This window comes from Pezoporus wallicus, unplaced genomic scaffold (genome assembly GCF_028554395.1).
Source record: "Pezoporus wallicus isolate ANWC-B61680 ecotype Strahan unplaced genomic scaffold, APGP_CSIRO_Pwel_v1 contig_227, whole genome shotgun sequence".
Lineage (NCBI taxonomy): Eukaryota > Metazoa > Chordata > Aves > Psittaciformes > Psittacidae > Pezoporus > Pezoporus wallicus.
Window position 1 is genome coordinate 15,672,754 of NW_026635704.1, and position 19,011 is coordinate 15,691,764.

The window sequence follows — 19,011 nt, forward strand, 5'->3', positions numbered from 1 at the left end:
AAAATTACAGTGTTGTATGGATATTTTAGTGTGTATGGAAGAACTGAAAAATAAAAGACGAGTCACTAGGGAAAAAGAAGTTTCTAGTGGATGCACTGTATGTATGTGATATAGCTGTAAAGTGTAATATCACTGTCAGATTAATTCCCAGGGCTACAGATGCAGTTGAGTATAATCTATGTAGACATATAATGACACTAAAATTAAATTATTAGCAATCTGTTTTTCATTTTTAAAAAGAAAGAAAACCAGTAAAGCTAACAGTTATTACGCATTTTTCAAAGGTTTGCTGTGAAGTAAATTCTGGATTATAAGGCTTACTTTGCTAGAGTGGCAAAAATCAATTCAGCTGCTGTAAAGGCAGATTTATGAAGCGGCTCAGATGGCAATCTGCAAAGTGTTGAAAATCACAGCATAAAAATATCATGACAAAAAACAGCAGAGTGGAAGGGGTTTGCTAAACCATCAGCTCCAAACTCTTGGTATAAAAGGAAACTGTCATATGATTCTTCCCATAAATGCATCAAGCTTCAGTTTAAAACAAGTTATATTTCTGCCTCCACCAGTCTTTTTAGAAAATTATTCCAGGTTACCTTTCTCTAGAGATATGCATCCTCTGCTGAATTAATATCTGCTCACCAGTTCTGGTATCAGCATTACCTTTAGCTTAAGTATTAATTCTCCAGCATTTACTCTCTATAATATTCACAGAAAATTGTTCTATTTCTTCCAAAGTTTGCTTTTCCAAATTCTTTAAATTTTATTTTGTAAAGTAGTGTCCTGGGTTCAGCAGTAGCAGTCATTTTTCTCCTTCTTGGTAGCTGGTGCAGTGCTGTGTTTTGACTTTTGGCCTGGGAACAGAGCTGATAACAAGGATGTTTTGGTTTGGCCAAGGACTTTGTGAGTCTCATGCTCTGCCAGGGAGTAGGGGGAGCCGGGAGGAAGCAGAGACAGGACACCTGACCCAAACTGACCAAAGAGGTATTCCATACCACAGCACATCATGCCCAGGATGTAACTGAGTTACCCGGAAGGGCTGGTAGACTGCAGGGGTTGGAGGAGGCATCGGTAAGTGCTTGGTCGGGCTGGGGGGGCAAGTTATCGGTTGGTTGGCGGTGAGGTGTTGTATTCTCTGCCCTTGTTATTTCCTTTATCATTATTATTATTGGAGGTAGCAGTAGTGATTTGTGTTATGCCTTAGTTACTAAACTGTTCTTATCTCAACCCGTGGGAGTTGCATTCTTTTGATTCTCCTTCCCATCCCCCCGTAGGGGGAGGGAAAGAAGGGGGGGAGTGAGTGAATGGGTTGTCTGAGTCAGTTTTATCCACAAGTAGGTTGCCCATTATGCTCATTATCTATGAGGCATGTTCTTCACCTCTTCCCATTTGAACTCTGTACTTCATGATGGGAAGGGATGCCATCCAGATAGGAGAGATCTTAACTGGTGCATGGGGCAGGGCAATCGCAAGCAGAGCTACAGGCTGGATGGAAAATGGACTGTGAGCAGCCCTGAGGAGAAGGTCTTGGGGGTGCTGATTAATGAAAAGTTCAACATGCCCAGCACTGTACACTTGCAGCTCAGAAAGCCAACCATATACTGAGCTGCATCAAAAGAATGTGTGCAGCAAGTCAAAGGATTCTCCCCTTCCACTCTGCTGTTGTGAGACCCCACCTGGAATACGTGGTCCAACTCTGTGGTCCCAAACACAAGAGGCATGTGATCAAGTCCAGAGGACAGCCACGAAGATGATCAGAGCTCTGGAGCACCGCTCCTACAAAGACAAGCTGAGAGATCTGGGGATGTTCAGCCTGGAGAAGAGAAGGCTCCAGGGAGACTTTAGAGCAGCTTTCTAGTACCTAAAGGGGGCCTACAAGAAATCTGGAGAGGGACTTTTAGTAATGGCATGTATTGATAGGCAAAGGGAATGGTCTTAATATGAAAGAAGGTGGAATTATATTAGACATTAGGAAGAAACTATTTACTGTGAGGAAGGTGAGGCACTGGAACAGGTTGACCACATAAGCTGTGAATGCTCCACTCCTGGAAGTGTTCAAGGCCAGGTTGGACAGGGCTTTGAGAAACCTGGACTAGTGGAAGGTGTCCCTGCACACAGCTAGAGGGTTGAAACTAGATGATTTTTAAGGTTCCTTCCAACCTGAACCAATCTATAAGTCTACTTTACATTCTATGTTATTAAGAAAATAGTTTATTGATTAAAAAAGAAATGAAAACAAAGACAATAAGAAATAGAAGAGGGCTTTTCTGGTTGTTGTTGCTTTTAATATCATGTTACGGATTTCCACATGTTGTAAAACTGAATAATTAATATGCACTGCCACGGTTGCTTATAAATAGACTTCAGTTCTGAGCGCATCTATTCATATATGTATACATTTTCTTATAGACACGCATTTCCCAGATAATTAGATTTTTTTTTATAATAGACCAGATGGCAGATATTTTAAAAATCTATTGGGTTTTTCTTCACTGTCTTGTTTTTCAACTGTATAGGCACACGTGACTATTGAGAGAAATTAACTGCTTTTAGAACATTAGATACAAGTAGCACTATTAAAAACTGCTTTCCTCCAGATAAATCTTAAGAAAAACTTTATCTGATATTTGGGGTGGAAGCAAACTATAAATATGTTGTTGGGAGACTGCATTTAAGTATTTTGCAAAAGCAAAGTTATCACCTACAGGATGGGTCCTCAGAGGTAAATAATTCACAAGTCATATACAGTGAAAAAAAAACCCAACCGGAATTACAGAAGCTTTTGACATATTGACTATTTTCCTTTATGTGTGTGTGTACAGGCATTAATTCAATTGAAGAATGTAGATGATATTTAAACAGAGCAAACTACAATTATAAACCATGCATGTTGAAAGGGTATTGATGGCTGATGTACACCATTCAACAAGATTTTTGATTGTTTCCCCTTTAAACAAAAAAGAGACAGCACTTCTCTAAGTAGACTGTGTAGAGGAACAAAGTGTGACAACACTGTGGAATCAGAGGCATTAGTTTTTACACTCATTTATCAGGGAAGAAAGACACGTTAAACCAATGCAGCCTAGTGGTAGAGAACGGATGACTTGTTAGACATACTCATATTTAGCTGAGTAAGTGTGGTTAGTTTTGTTATTTGCTTAACTTTGAGAATACCATGAGTCAGATTTTCAGGTAAAAAAAAACTATTGATAAGTACATATTTTTTTCATTAAAAGCTATATAATTTTTTTTTTTGTCTTTTATCTCCAGAGGCTTTTTTAATGCTCAGTTAATAGGCAAATTCCAGTGAAAATGGGAAAGAGGAATAAGCAAACTGTCAGCACAAAGCTGGTTTCTCGTTTGCTTTGTAAATTAGATGAACAATTAAAAAAAAGTGGGAAGATCACTAGACTGGAACCAGTCAGTGACAGTCAGGAGATCCAGTCAGCTGCTAGAAAGAGGAAAATTCTGATGTTGGAGTAAAAAAAAATAACCAACAAGTGGGAAAGAAACCCCCAAGCCCCAGAACAAGTGACTATGAGATGAGAGAATATCCTAGCTCTGGTGTCTGGAGGACACAATGTCCAGGCAACAGCAGCTACACATCAGTCTGCTTAGGGTTACTGCATGCTTTGAAAAGCTTTTCTGTGTTTCAGCTGATTTCAGATAAAATGCATTTTTGACCCTCGAAATGCTAAACATAACATAACATTTAGTGCAGTTTGGATCCTATGTGCCACAAGGTTGCCTTTTCTTTTTTTTGTGAATGATTGCTATTTCTCTGAGACAGAAGATCTTTGGTAAATAAAATCTCCATACAAAGATGTGTGTTCATGGTTATGAAGAAATAAAATGTCTTAGAAGCCAAAAGATGAATGAAAGTATTTTATTATATGCTCATAAGGTTTTCATAGCTAAATTTGGCAATAGTGCTCTGATTTAATATTCTGAGTATCTTTTAAACTCCAACCACTTTACTACTTTGCTGTCATTCCTTTGTCAAATAGCCCAGGAGTAAACAACTGTACGACATGCCACAAGCTGAAGAATCAAGGAATCAGATTACCTTTTTTATAAGTGGTTGTCAAAGCAGACTGGTAATATTCACTTATTTCACTTTTTTTTTTTTAGAAGTAAAAGGTTTTGGTGCCTCATCAAGCTAATTATACTTTCATTCCCTTTTCATTTCCTTGAATCACGTTATTTTTTATTTTTTCTGCCCAAAAAAGTGCCAATCTGATGGACAGTCTCCATTTAACTCTGAATAAATCGGCATGTAAGTACTTATTTTTGTCAAATGCGGCTTCTATCAGCTGTTACATATTCAAATGTTTTGAGCTAATGTTAAGTATTTTATCCCACTCATTTTTCCTTCCTTTTTTGTTCTTTGTAAAAATAGCTGAGTACTTCCCTCAACTCTAAACAAAGACAAGACAAAGCTTAATATTAAAGCATTTTGTGCCATTAGAACAAAATCTTTGTCTCAAACGCATAATGACTTGTAGCATGCAGAGGCTTTCTGGTAAGAAAGAAATAACAATAAAAAAAGGGCAGCCTTTCAGGTGCTAAATTAGATGCTCAAGAGAGCTCATGATGTTCCAGGAAAAAAACAGAAATGCACAAGCTCAGCAACTATGGCAGGAGGGCTGGAACTAGATGATCTTAAGGTCCTTTCCAACCCTAACTACTCTATGATTCTGTAATTCTATAATGTCTAACAGACTGATAACTGTAACAGTGCATAGCTGTTCTTTGAGGCAAATGAAAGCAGTAGCAACTTCAGAAAGTGACTTACACCATCTTAAGCAGGCAAGAATCTTAACAGGGTAATGAAAATCTATATTAAGGGTCTGCTGGTTGAAACTAAAGGTGCAAGTTTCTTTTCTTAAAGGTGCAAGTTTCTTTTCTCTGAAAATCAGGATTTGGACAGGCAGCCTGACACATGTCCACTCTCATGCCTCTCATTGGTTATGTAGCTGGAGTACACATCTGGACTAGAGAAAGCAAAATTGATACAGAATTCCTCATAGTTCATGGGAAGTGTAACTTGCTCTCCTGCAAACTCTCACTCTGCCCTTAATATCATTTTCAGAGACCAATCAGTTGGGTTCCTACATCAGACACCAGAGAAAGATGCCCCACGGGCTTCCGGGTGGGACTCGATTTGTCATGGAAGAATCTCTCTGGCTCACAGAACTGAATACTGAAATACTTCCTGACAATTCTAATGGGTGGGGGAACTTTCAAGCATTGGGATACACACTTACCAAAGGCCACCTGTTTGGTCAACACCAGAGGATCTGCCAACAGGGCTGGCCCAGCCCAGTCAGAACACTCGTTAACTCACCCCCCCCCCTTCTTTCCCTCCCCCTACTCCCGGAGGGACGGAGAGGAGAATCAAAAAGAATGCAACTCCCACGGGTTGAGATAAGAAGAGTTTAGTAACTAAGGTATAACACAGATCACTACTGCTACCACCAATGATAATAACGATAAAGGAAATAACAAGGGAAGCACCAGCTGACCGATAACTCACCCTCCAAGCCCGACCAAGCTCAGACCGATACCTCCTCCAACCCTGCAGTCTCCCAGCCCTTCCGGCTAACTCCCAGTTACATCCTGGGCATGACGTGCTGTGGTATGGAATACCTCTTTGGTCAGTTTGGGTCAGGTGTCCTGTCTCTGCTTCCTCCCAGCTTCCCCTCCTCCCTGGCAGAGCATGAGGCTCACAAAGTCCTTGGCCAAACCAAAACATCGCTATCAGCTCTGTTCCCAGGCCGAAAGTCAAAACACTGCACTGCACCAGCTACCAAGAAGGGGAAACATGACTGCCACTGCTGAACCCAGGACACCCACATCTGTTATAACCAGGATGGGGCAGATAAGGATAATACCCCAAAATTTCGCAATGACTTTCATTAGTTTGTTTACACACAATCCAGAGTCATTCCCATTTCCCCCACCTCTGAGATCACAAACATTTTCCTGTTGAAGAAGGCTTGTTTGTGCTATACAGTTCCTGAAAAGATCTTTCTATATTTCACAGTAATGTAGATTAGGGCAGATTAAGGCAGAATCTGAATGTAAACCATGTCCGCTCCACTTATATAACTTCACATGTGGCTTCAAAAGAATGACCTGCCCAGAAAAATATATAAGTCTCCATACTTGGGGGTTGGAACTAGATGACCTTAAGGTCCTTTTCAACTGTAACTATTCCACGGTTCTATGATTCCATACTTGAATCTTGTTCTGCTTCTGACTGATTATGAATGAATGGTAGCAAGTATGAACACCTTAGGAAGGCAGAGGTGAAGTGAATTTTTTGTGATTCCTATTGAGTTTGACTGAATATAATTTTCTTAGGCTGAAAAATTATGTCTACAGTTTTCATGGAGTAGAACAAAAAAATATGGTTTTGCCTTTGCAGGAGGCAAACAGAACATGTTTTAGAAAGTCTATGGGAAATCAGCAACATGACACAGGTAGCAGCTAGTCCCAACAGAGTGCAAAGCATCATAGTTGTGCAATGGCATTGTGAACTAAAATATACATGGAAAGAAGGCTTGGAAACAGAGAATACAGAATTTTTTAACAGAGAAGTCAACTTTACTGTGGATCTCCCCACACACTGACTATTCATTAAAAATAAAGAGACTCCCTTTCCGTGACTATACTTTCCCTGTCTTATGCTCTAAATTGTTGTGCATTCTTTAATTGTATTTTACTGATAAAGAATAACATTCCTTTATTACCTTCCAAAATGTTAGCTAAATTTAGACCTATTGAACACAATGATATTTCTTTTTGGAGATGAATTATTTTTATCTTTAAGACATCCCTGGGGAAAAAATATTAAAAAAAAAAAATTAAAATTAATTTTTAAATAATTAAATTTTCTGCTTGCCAGTCACATTACCAAAAAGTTTGTTCCTAACTTGCTTTAGAAAATACTCTTTTCTTATTTAGTATACATTTAAAAATTAATACCATAAATAAAATATCACCTTTGCTATTCTGAAGTATGGTAGCTGCTTTCCATTCTCATTTCATAAACCAAATGTTTGAGCTGACCATGTTCCAGTTTACCTCATAACCTACTGTCTCCCATACACAAAAATTTAATCACCTGAGCCAATCTAAAATAATCTCCAATAAAATTTTATTTTTTTACTAAAATAAAATTTCCTGAAATTCCTTCCTGAAATAAAATTCTTAGAATTTTTTCTTTGTGAAAGAAGAGTTTGATTCAAAACTTTTTTTTCAAATTATCTGAACTATCAGTCATCTCAGCAGTATATACCATACTGTAAGATGTTTTTCTCCTCTTTTACATTCTAACTCCTCCTTAATACACTCGAAATTACTACATTTTTTATTGTCCATAATCTTATGAAGAAATTTTAAAAACATTATATTTCATTATCTTCTTCTTTAGAAAGAAAGTAGTTTGTCTCTTTCAAAGACAGACTGCTTCATTCCCATGATAAGTTGAGTTTTATTGGAATACTTATAGAACCTGTTCATGTTTAAAAGAAACAATTATCACAACAGTCCTTTGGACATTTATTGAAATCTCCAGACAGAGGACAAATTAAGTGCTTATCTCATCTCAGGTTCCCTTACATCTCTCCAAGTGCCCCAATTATCAGCACAAATCCCCATGCTTTCAGTTTTACCTTTTGCAATTTACCAAGCTGGTTAAGTTTTATTGTGTTTATTATTATTCAGCATAATAGAAAATGAAAATATGAGCTTGAATAAGGATCTTGTTTTGGACACAGTATATCAAAAAGAAATGGACAGGACAATAATCACAGAAACCATAAGGCATTTGTATGGAATATGTACCAAGGTACTATACTTGTCATGAATAGTACTGAGCAATGCTGATGTTGTCAAGTTAAGAAATCACATTTCAGCAATATGACTAGACTACAGCTGCAGCTATAACTGATAATACGTATAATCTGGAATGATACAAAGACAAGAATGTTTGAACTACATGAACAACTATATATGCCTATAGCACAATAATTACTGTGTACATATACAAAATATGTGAGCAAGACCTGTAGCTAGCTAGTAAATGTGTACTAGAATGTGTGAATGCATATTAAATACAAAGGATGTCATGGCTAATAATCTGAATTCAAGCTACTAGCTGGCTAGGATATACTGGCCTTTGTTTAGTCAGCAGTATACCAGTGTTTTGCTGCTTGCCAGACTGGATGAATAAAAACCCGAGAGCTGAAACTTCTGATACCAAGATGAGTGTCACCTAGTGACTTCAGCAAGCTTTGGCTGACAGGAGGGGTGAACCTGGAAGGACAAGTCAAGATTTCAGTAACATGATTTGGAGTCAGGTACTTGGAATGTTTCTTTTTGTGGATTTCTTTCTCTACTAGGTAATGAAGGAGTTGGAGTGAGCATTTCATTAAAGGACTGAAATGTGTCAAGAACAATGGTTCCCTGGAGGAATACTAATGAAAGGATGCCCCTCCCCAAGGGCTCCTCAGCAATGCAAGACTCACTGGGTGGAAAAAAAGACTAAAAGCAATGTTTCAGTAAAAATTAAGAAAAGTGAAAGCAATAAATTCCATGTTGCAGCACCTGATATCAGGGAAGAAAGCAAGATGCAACAAAAAAAGAAATTGCGTATAGTGAATTGCATACTCACTCAAATGAAGCATTTTTAAAAGCAAGTTGAAAGACCAGAGGACATAAAGAAAGAAGACCAAAGCAATTGTTATTCAGCCCTGAAAAAAAAAACACAACACCCCCCTCCAAAAGAAAGAAAAGTTAGAGCATCATTCTGCCTTGAAGAGACAATAAAGTTTGAAAGACATAGAAGATAACAAAGATATTTAATTCCTGTTCCTTTTCAGACATCATTATCAGAGTACCTGAACTGTAAAACCTGTAAAGCCCATTGAAACCATCACAAGAGAAGAGTGTGGACAGAGAATAATACCTTACTAAATAATGATGAGACAGACAAAACAGGGAGCTTCTTCATGTGTCTATATGTCAGCAATGGAAGCTTTAAAACAGGGGTAATAAAAAAATCCACAGTGACTAAGACTTATTTGGTTATTGTTTGGTAAGGAGAAAGAGAGTAATCATTAAAATAAACTTTGTAGAATTTTGAGATACTTATTAAAAGGTGAAGACTGAAGTAGAATGGGAGCAGTTAAAAGTTTAAGAATATTAAAGGCATAGCTAAGATTGTGTAATATAACCTTAAAATTTAGATCACTGTAGGCAAAAACTGCTGCTCTGAAGGCAGAAAAAAGAGGAACACCAGAAATCCAGCAGAATTTTCAAAGCTGAAAGCTATTCCTTTGTCAGTAAAAGCCTTTAAGGGTAGTTTTATGGAAATCAGCCTTTTCCAAAGATCAAAACAAGCATTTATGCTGAATGCTTTAGGCTTAATGACAGCAGAACTTAAAATGTTAGAAAATAAGGAAAAGCTGATGAAAGTAGAAAAGACAGGGAGTAATAAAACATCAGTATGCATGTGATTATCCCACAGCAACAGGTTAGGTGCAGGTACAACTCTACTTTATCAAACAAGTGGTTATTTAAATTGACGTAGCCAGCCCTGAAAAAAAATTATCCTGATGTGAAAGAAGTGAACAAGTGCCTGTGTTGTGGGGAAAAAAAGAAGCAGCAGAACTATCCTTTTTCTGTTACTTGCAATCCACATTTGAGTTGCCTAAACCGTTAATGAAATTGCACTCTAAAGGAGTAAAACAGAATAAACATTTTGAAAGAAATATGCTGGTAATTTGTTATAATAACTGACTTGTTCAGAAGTGTACACAGGTGACTTTTCTCCAACATTCTTCCTCAATCTTGTGTTAGGTAAGCAATTAAGCCTTCTTGAATCTGTCACTCTGATGCAGTAAAAAAATAGAGGCAAGTGAGACTAAAGTAAAATCATCTATGCGCAGCAGCTTTTAAACTTGTGTTTATAAACAGAACTAAATGCATGTTATCTCAAAAAAAAATATACTAAATATACGATCCCTAAACTTTTTTATGCATTCACGAGAAAAAGAAGATCTCAGTAATGCATACTTTTTATGTATTACTGAGATCTTCTTTTTCTCGTGAATGCATAAAAAGTTTAGGGATCACATATTGTATATATGCATAAAAAGTATGCATTACTGAGATCTTCTTTTTCTTGTGAATGCATAAAAAGTTTAGGGATTGTATATTTAGTATATTTATTATTCTAAGTTCTCAAGCTGGGACCAGAGCATGTGCAAAACACATTTACTAAATTCATGGCAAAAACACAGAGTTATTGTCAACATGGAGTGCAAAACTGTCCTGGGTTCAGCAGTAGCAGTCATTTTTCTCCTTCTTGGTAGCTGGTGCAGTGCTGTGGTTTTGACTCTCAGCCTGAGAACAATTATGATAACACCAATGTTTTTAGTTGTTGCTCAGTAATGTTCACTCTGACCAAGGACCTTCTGAGTCTCATGCTCTGCCAGGGAGGAGGGGAAGCCGGGAGGAAGCAGAGACAGGACACCTGACCTGAACTAACCAAAGAGGTATTCCATACCACAGCATGTCATGCCCAGGAGGTAAACTGGGGGGAGTTACCCAGAAGGGCTAAATAACTGCTTGGTCAGACTGGGTATTGGTCGGCAGGTGGTGATCAGGTGTATTCTCTTCCCTTGTTATTTCAATTATTATTATTATTATTGGGGGTAGCAGTAGTGATTTGTGTTATACCTTAGTTACTGGACATTTCTTATCTCAACCTGTGGGAGTTACGTTCTTTTCAATTTTTTGCTAAAATTTAAAATGAATGAAAATTTTGAGACATATTTTGAATTACTATGTGACTAAAATTATAGAATCATAGAATAGTTAGGGTTGGAAAGGACCTTAAGATCATCTAGTTCCAATCTCGCTGCCATGGGCAGGGACACCTCACACTAAACTGTGTCACCGAAGGCTCTGTCCAGCCCAGCCTTGAACACTCTCAGGGATGGAGCATTCACAACTTCCTTGGGCAGCCCATTCCATTGCCTCACCACCCTCACAGTAAAGAACTTCCTCCTTATGCCCAATCTGAACTTCTCTTGTTTGCGTTACCCCTTATCCAACCACTACAGTCCCTGATGAATTGTTGCCCTCCAGAGCAAATTTGTGACAGGCAAGAATTTTACCTGTTGTACAGGCCTCACAAGATGTCAAAATAAAGCCCCTAAACTATTACCTCATTTCTACAGACTACTATTTTCTCCAAAATTATACATTTGTTTTTTTAAACAGCTGATCCTTTCACAACAGAAAGGTTTTAATCTGAGTTTATCCAGTATTTTCTGGCATATAAAGATTTGGATTTTATACAAGGTTATCAAACTGCTCGATAAAGGAAAAATGCGCAATTGCAGATCTATAAACTGTTTTGGTATTCAAAATACCTAATTTTAGGATGCATTAACAACACATCATATGCAATTAGGATGGCTAATAGACATGATAAGATTGAGGGTATTGGGCTTCTCTAAAACTAAAGACAACAGAGACTGAGAAAACGGAAATTACTTGGGCTATTTAGTGAAAATGGTTGTCTGTTTCCTGTCTTTACTGAAAATAAAAAAAAAAAAGCCTGAAGAGGACATTCTGTTGAACAAAAAAATGTCGTGTACTTAATCCAATAAAAAGCTGGCAGAATCCTGTTGCTGGTCAACTAGATCCTACTAGTTTCGTAATCAATATGCTAAGGTTTTCTTACTTGTAATCCTGATCAAATGAAAACAAAATATTATTTCTGGTATCTAGTTGAATTCCCTGATGGAATTAATCTTAGGTAGCATAAAGGCAGACTTTTAAAGAAAAGTCCATAGAATGAATGGATTTGCCTTGAAAAAAGAACTGAAAAATAGTATTTCCCTCTGAGATTCTGTTGACAGTTTCAAACAGCATAAAAAAAAATTGGGTTTAGAGGAATAAAATGAACTTGCTTCATATTTTTAGCTGTCACACCAGATGACTGTATAAACCTTGTTGGCTTGCTCCTATGCTTTTTAATGAAAGTCCCTTTTTATAAGGCCTGATCCCTATATAGTTCTTTCTGAATCAGATCATTCTCCTACTAGCCGACTCCCATCATTTTGCACCTTTCATAGAACTCACCTGAAAAAGCAAAGAAAAAATATTTATAATAATGACTCATGACAAAGTTAAAGATAAATTCTGTGCAATGCAGCAACCTGTCCCAGTTACTCAGCAGCAAAAACATACTGCAAACACTTCAGCACAAACGCTGCAGTCAGGTGGGCTAGGTGAATGACACCTGTTTTCTGGCAGTAAGGGATAGTGCATTCTGAAACAGAAGAAATTAAATGGGTTCAGATGGAAAACTAACAAAAAAGGAAACTTTGCCTTCTTGTATGGAGGTTTTTCCCCCTCTTTTTCTCTCCAGAAAACATCTGCTTTGGTTATGTGGTACTTCACTGTTTAGGATGAGTTCATATAGCCATGGTGTGAGGGGACACAGTGCCATCAGAGTCCTGAATGAAATTCATTCTTTCTTCTTGATTTAAAGAAGTAGATGGTCCTGATACACTAGGCTACTCAAGACTTGTGGAAAATCTTCTGTTCCTCTGTCAACCCTTAGTTACTTCCTCTGGCTACTGCAGCTTTGACAAAGATAGCAGATTTGCCTTAAGGTATTTACACTCATTTATTATTTGGTCAAGTTGCTGAAAAGTTTTGACCACACATAAAAGTAAAATAAATTTTTAAAAAGCCATTTCTTAATGACTTTTTTTTTTTGGTAAAATTTGAGTGAAACCTCTTGGGTTACTCCTGTGGCCTAAGGGTCCTCCTCAGTAACATATCTGTGACCTTTTGCAAAACAGGCTGTTGGGGAAGATTATAGAATAAGGAAATCTTTCATAAATATCTTCAGTTTGAGAAAATATTCCTCTTTCAGAAAGAAAATAGCCTATTTTTAATGAAGAATGTTGTGAAATATTTCTTTGTGCTCTGATTAGCTCTGGTTTAGGAAAAGCCTTGAGGCAGATACTTTTATGCAGAAAAAGTGCTCTATGCTATTAAAAATATGCTAATCTTAGTAAAAAGTCCAGTAGTGAAACCAGACAATGTAGCTGTAACAGTCTGGTGCAGACAATTTTCTTCAAGATTAAACTGTAGATAAACAGTTTTGGAAACAGAGAAAAGTAGCCTTTCCTCATTGCTATATTTTAGCCTACTCTGAAAAATGAAGAAAGATATATTAACTAGTCTGTATATCATCTGTAGCTTAAAGAATTTTTTTAAAATTGATTGTACACACACCTGTGAGTGTATAAAGCCTCTAAAAATATTCACATCTAATATTATACTAAAATAAAGCTTGTTCCACCAACAATAAGCAAAAAACCAAACCAAGCGAACCCCCCCCAAAAAAAAACAAAAACAAAAAACCCAAAGAAATATTGTAAGTTCTTCTGGTGTTCTTTTGGTGACTGGCTAAATTAGTCTGTGTAGTTCTCATTGCTACTGTTATTGTTAGCGTTGAGCGCTGTTGATGTACCTAGAGTGATATCCTGAGCACTCTGACTCCAAAGCTATATGCAGGAGATAACTATAGGCTGTGGTCTTTGTTGCAGTTGATGCTGGGTTGGTTGGGTTTTACGCCTTGATTTATTTTAGGTTGTTTTTTCTTTAGAGGGGTAGCATGTTGCAAATATTCAGCTTGTTCTATTGCATACAAACACAGATCTAACTTATTTAATGACTAGCGCATTGTCATCAGTCAGGTGTTAAGGTATTTGTATATATAGCAACATGGCTGATAGCAACAAAATTTATAAAAGTCTTTTTTTTCTATTCCATTATCCTGTGATCAAAGTGAAAACAAACTCATTATAAGATCTGTGTGTCTCTCTATCATATTTTCTGGCATCATTTCCTGTGTGTTTTCATTCAGGGATTATTCTACACCTCCTACATCTTTCCTTTCTTTACAACGTGAAAAGATTGCATATTGCAGAACTCACTGAGCAGCATCTTCTGTAAACTAAGCTTCCCTAAATTCTTTAGTTATCATATGCTGACAGTAGCTCTTCTGAAGACCATTTTCAGCTTAGTTTTAAATGGAACACAACACTAGTGTTTCTGCTACCTTATAAATTATTAAAAAGATTAATTTGTGTTGAAAGCTCTCCAATAAGCCATTGTTCATTAAGTGCTTTTGTTCATTCTGTCTTTAATAATAAAATAGGCACCATTAATAAATGTGGCTGTTCTGCCTTAGGCATTATGTCTGCCTCTAGAGCATGGGAAGAATCTTACACAATTAAACCAGTAATGTTAATCAATAATCTTTTACCATGTACATTCATCAAGATTTGGCTTAGAATATGTTTCTCTTGAATGTACATGCTTTTAGGATTTCCAGCATAAAATTATTTGGCATCAAGCAATCAAGTAGATCTCTTCTATACCGTATATGTTGTATACCATATGTTGTCTGGTTTATGTGACATAGACCAGAATTACTGCATTAAGAAGTACACAGAGTATACCTGAGCTTCTTTGGTTGACTTTACTACTAAAATCTGACACTCCAGTATAAAATACATGGCTTTGATTCAGCAAAACGCAATTCAAGTATCACAATACTGGCAAATTTGTTTCTAGAATAGAGATTTTTGATCTGGTTGAAGTCAAGTAATATAAGTTAATGAATCACACACACAGACATACACCTCTATTATTTGTAATCAACATTACAGACTAGCTGATAGGTAATAATGCAGTCAAATATCACAGACAAAAAAAGCACATGCTAGCTTTTCATATTTTTGAGTTTTCTTCTGAAAGTTTTCTAGATTGTGCAATTAAAAAAAAATAAATTATGCACTTCTTAGGTAATTGTAATATGGCTTAGAAGATGTCATTTCCTGCTCTTCATTTGAGATGTAACCACTTTAGCCTAGGTTTGATTACCTGCAATTATGAGGACACTAAAAACATTAACACCCATCATCTTCATGTGGTCAATTTTGTTATTAAATACTGTGAAATTTTTATACGGGACATGATAAGTCTAGGAATAAGATTTAGTACAGACATAACAGCTTAACAGTATTTAAGTTTATGGAGTGTATCTGAGATTCAGAGATAATTTGCATTACCCTAATTACTCAAAGATCTTTCTCAACACACAGTGTATTCCTGCAAAACTGACAATGGATTCTGTGAAAAAAATTGCTTTTGTTACGACTACACTAGAAATAATGCCTTAAGAAAAATAACTTCAAGGTGAAAGTTTGATCTTAACTGCCTTTATATACCTTTGGGTGAGGGAGCAATTGCTCCAGAAAGAGGTTATCCTCAAATAAAATTAGAATTCATTTCAGAAATAAGGGCAGATTTACCTTGATTTAAAGGTCCTGTTATATGAAGATATATTTTCTGCCCTTTATGGATTTGAGGTATTACTGGGAAAATCTTTTTGCATTACTATGGTATTTGGTTTTGTTTGCTGTTTTTTTTAACCTAAATCTGTCCAATGGTTAGGGGTTGCAAAGCATTATAAAATGCAGATATTATAGAGCATGGCAATCACTCTGAAGGGAGAACACTGAAAAATTCCAGCTAGGATTTAAAATACAGTATCAGTCATGGTTTTAATGATCAATTCTTCTTCCAAATGTTTAATATTTTTAAAAAAAAGAATAATGCAAAAAATTAAAGTTAAAAAAAAAAAACAAAACAGAAAAAATATTCTAAAAACTATTCTAGTAGAATTTTTAATACTGAAATAGAATGGTGTTTCTAAAACACCCTAATCATACCCTCTTCCTGATTTTATGATTAGGGAAAATTATTGTAAAAAGTCAGTGGTATAAAATTTCTATATACACAAAATGTATAATGTATTTGGAGCTTCATACACACACACACACACACACACGCAAACATTATATATATATCTTGCAGAGATGTAGCTGTTCTACAGTTACAACTTCCTAGACTGAATAGACCGGAACAAAAGTATTATAAAAGGTATGTTACTGTTGAATTCTTTCACTAACAAAATTTTATTTTTCTTTATATAATATGTAAAAGATACACCTCTGATCTCTCAAAATTGGATATTGAGCTCATCCATTTATTTAGGAAACCATTCATGCCAGTGTCACTGCACTCTTTCAGGCATTTGTTTTGTACTAAATTATGTATGTCCAAATGTAAATAGGTAATGAACATGAATGTGTTTAAGCAAAATATTGATGATTAAAGACCTAACATACATTACTTTTTTCTTTTACTTGTCATGTTGCCCTAGTGATTGTACATACTGCAAGAGATTTCCCTTTAACTCACATCAGAAGATTCTTTGCTTTTACAGAATAATGATTAGGGTAAACAGGAACATTTTATTTCATTTTACAGTATAACTCAAATATAATCATTAGCCACCGAACTAACAGAGGGTTCAGTAATTGTGAATATAACAATATTCATCAGCTCTGTGAATGAGAGAAATTATTACTCTTTCACTATGTAGCAAATTACTCTGCTAATGAAGGTCTGAGGAAATAAATAACAGACTTTCAAGCTACAATATGCTGTTAGTCTCAGAAGGTCTGTCTTGTGTGATTTTGAGTCCCTACTGGTAAGCTACTTTGCCACCTAGAGCAGAAGCAAAAGGTCATGCTTTAAATAAAAAGTTCAGCTCCTTCTCCCTCCTATACAAATGCCCAGATGTTCCTTTTATATTAGGTGGAATTTTCTTTTCCCTTGTTTACATCAAGAAAATAAGTTATTTCATGCAGCTTTTTGTATACTGTAGTATACAAATATTGCATATTGTACTATATACAATACTATACAGTATTATATAGTTACCTACAGAGAATAGGAAAGAGCATAGCTAATCTCATTACATAGTTAATACTTTTCAGTTTCTGTTTCAATTAGTTTGTATGGCTGATCTTTACACTTCTAACAAGACTTTTCTCTTTGTGAAGTCTGTATCCTGCTAATATTTAGAAGAATCTGCCCATGAGAAATCCCAAACTTATGCATTAAATATGTTCAAATGTAATAGTAAAGGAGGAAGTCCTTTACTGTAAGTGCGGTAAGGCACTGGAATGGGTTGCCCAAGGAATTTGTGAATGCTCCATCCCTGGCAGCATTCAAGGCCAGGTTGGACAGAGCCTTGGGTGACGTGGTTTAGTGTGAGATGTCCGGGCCCATGGCAGGGTGGGTGGAACTAGATGATCTTAAGGTCCTTTCCAACCCTAACTATTCTGTGATTCTACATAACGTATGAATCATATTTCAAATGCAAGCTAGGTCTTGAAAAGGGAGAATGGCCTCCGAATCCAAAGTATTCAAAAACAACTACACAATTAACCCTGGAAAGATATTTATGTTTTAAGATTTCTAAGGCAATAAGCTAGGTTAAATAAGTCAACTGAAATAATCTCTACAAGTCATGAAAGGGACAGAGGAGAAAGATGATTTTGCTGTGTTTTTCTCTAGTGAATGAAAAACAAGTTCTCTATATAAGAACTAGGATTTTACTAGTCTTCTCTGTGGCTCATCCATTTCCACCAACAAATATGTCAAACATGGAAAATAAATAACCCCTACAAACAAACACTGTCACAGTGTAATTTAAAGTCCACGTTACTTCTTGATGCTTCCTCAAACCCAACTAACTGAACTGGTGAAGATGCTTATCACTTCCTTTTTTCCTTCCCCATGGGTCTATTTATGAATTCTGTTGAGCATATTTTCAACATTCCCAAATTTGCATAGTAGACAAATAATACAAAATATTTGTTGCAACACGATTCTCAGGTTTTTGCCCTTTCCTCCCCCATATATATTTACTGTGTGACTGAAATACATTTTTTCTAGGGCACAAACAGATTGAGATAAAATTATAAAACAGAATGACATATTGGTTTTATCATGAAAGAAAACACTTTTGTTTTAATAGTCTGTAGACACTGTTCAAAATAATTTCATTCTTACAAAGCTGTTACTACAAGAATTCTGCCAGTATTTCTTTGAAGTGTTGATTACTTCTTCAAACAAGCATTAGTCTCAGTAGAGTTCATTATTTGACTGGTGTAACTCTTCATTTTTCTTCACTTTGTGAGAGATATAACATTAGTGGCCTTCATGCAACATAGTGACACATCACAATATGATCATGGTGAGGGTCAGGATTTTAAAAAAAAACAACTAATGCATATTTCTTTTGATAGCTTAGATCATAGGCTTGATTTCTATTTTTGTCCTGTGGAGATGTAGCTGTTTTACAGTTAGGGTTTCCTAGGCTGAACAGACTGGAAGAAAGATGTTGTAAAAAGCATGTTCTGTTACTGTAAAATTCTTTCACTAACCAAAAAAAAATTAATTATCTCAGCACTGCAATGACTTCTCAAAAGTGTGTAGGCCTGGAGGAAATTGAAAAATAACCACAAGAAGGGAAGAAGAAACTGATCTAGAATGAACTTGGAAAAAATGTATGCTGAATTGACTAGATTTAGCAAAGTACCTTAGGAATCTATAAATTAAAAGACAGATAATCAGCCGGAAGACTTATTGCTCAGAATAACAGATTCTAATGCATTCGTTGTCCAACCTCGTAATTAATTTATTCACTTCAGTAAGGGAGCTGTATTAAGTTCCTACTCTCCCTAGCTTCTACCAGTTGTCAGTGGTGGAGGAGCACTTCCATAGGTTGAGGTTACACTTGGGCTGAATTAAACTATCCTTACTGAATATGCCCTAAGCCTTCTGAAAAATTCTGTTGTTTCTAGCTCACAATCTTGTTTCATAAACTATTGGCTGGAAGAATAAGTCACGACTGCTGTGTTTAATGGCTCTTAGTTGTCCTTGGCAGTAAAAATTATTTGTCATTTCAAAAAAAGATAAAGAATATAGCATTCCATGTGCATACGAAGCAGATCAGGAGATGTACTTTCAAATAAACTGTAAAAATATATATAT